This window comes from Ovis canadensis, chromosome 8, assembly GCF_042477335.2.
Source record: "Ovis canadensis isolate MfBH-ARS-UI-01 breed Bighorn chromosome 8, ARS-UI_OviCan_v2, whole genome shotgun sequence".
Classification (NCBI taxonomy): domain Eukaryota; kingdom Metazoa; phylum Chordata; class Mammalia; order Artiodactyla; family Bovidae; genus Ovis; species Ovis canadensis.
The window spans coordinates 87,656,809-87,658,303 of record NC_091252.1 but is presented as its reverse complement, the minus strand read 5'-3'; positions in this window follow the sequence as shown (position 1 = coordinate 87,658,303).

The following is a 1,495-nucleotide window of genomic DNA, read 5'->3' as shown; positions in this document are numbered from 1 at the left end:
TATGATTTTATCTCTGTATTACTTTGTCTGCCAAAAAAAGAGGCAGGAAGGGCTATTAGAGAACCTTGCCCCAAGTCACTTTCTTGCTGTATCTCTTTTTGTGCCTGCTGAACTCTGGGCCAATTCCCCTAACCTGGGGGGCACCTTTTCTATTTGTAAAATGAAGACAGTAACGGCACTGGATCATAAAATTGTGAGAATCAAACAGGTAAACAATGTAAGAAGAACCTATGAAGATTCCAAGTTTGACCACAAGTTAGTCTGGATATTGACTTATTCAACTTTTTTTTTTTAAAGGAGGAAAAAAGAGGTCAAAGTGTTTGCCTAAAGATGACACGAATACAGGCTATATCAACCTAGATTATTAAATACTAATATCCACTGATTCCATATTTTTAAAAAAACCTACAGTAGTCCCTCCCCACTTACCTCAGTGGATACATTCCGAGAATCTGAATGGATAATACCAAACCCCATAGAAGTTATGTTTTTTCCTATACATCCATACTGAAGTTTAATTTATAAATTAAACCATAAGAAAATAGCTAAATTACTAGCATCACTGCTCTTGTGCTTTGGGACCATTTTTAGTAAAATAAGGGTTACTTGAGCACAAGCACTGCTGTACTCTGACAGTCAATCTGATAACCCAGATGGCTACTAAGTGACTAATGGCAGAATACACTGGACAAAGGGATGATTGACACCTGGGAGGGACGGAGTGGGCTGTGCAGGAATTCATCACACCACAAAGAATGGCTGCAATTTAAAACATAAATTGTTTATTTCCAGAATTTTCCATTTAATATATTAGGATGAAGGTTGACCACAGAAAGTGAAACCTTCAATAAGGCTGTGTGTGTATGTGTTAGTCACTTGTGTCCGACTCTTTGCAACTCCATGGACTATAGCCCATGGAATTGCAGGGCTATGGAGGACAGGAGAGGCTCCTCTGTCCATGGAATTCTCCAGGCAAGAATACTGGAGTGCATTGCCATTCCCTTCTCCAGGGGATCTTCCTAACCCAAGGATGGAACCTGGGTCTTCTGAATAGGAAGCAGATTCTTTACCATCTGAGCCACCAGGGAAGCCCTTGGAAAAGGGCTATATAGTTACATCTCAGAATTTAAATGAGTCTTAGTGCCAAGTTGGCTTCAGTGACTATCTGAAAGGGAAAATCACACTGTGCCTTCCAGCCCTTCTGGCAGACAAGGGGGTCTTGAAGACCCGGAAGTCATGGGAATCACTAAGGATCTGATAGGTGAAGAAAGTGGTGAACGCCTGCATCCTGATGAAGAGAAAAAGGCAGGCGCTCTGTTCCCCTGCTGGAGTTCAGGCGCTCTTAGCAGCTTGCAGCCACCTCTTCCTTGTGGCAGACCTGGACAATGCCATTTCCCTCCCTAAACCAAAAGCCAAGTACAGATAAAGAAGCCAACCCTACCCTGGGATGCTCTGTTCCCATTTAATCCCAAGAGGTTATAAACTAACAATTTAT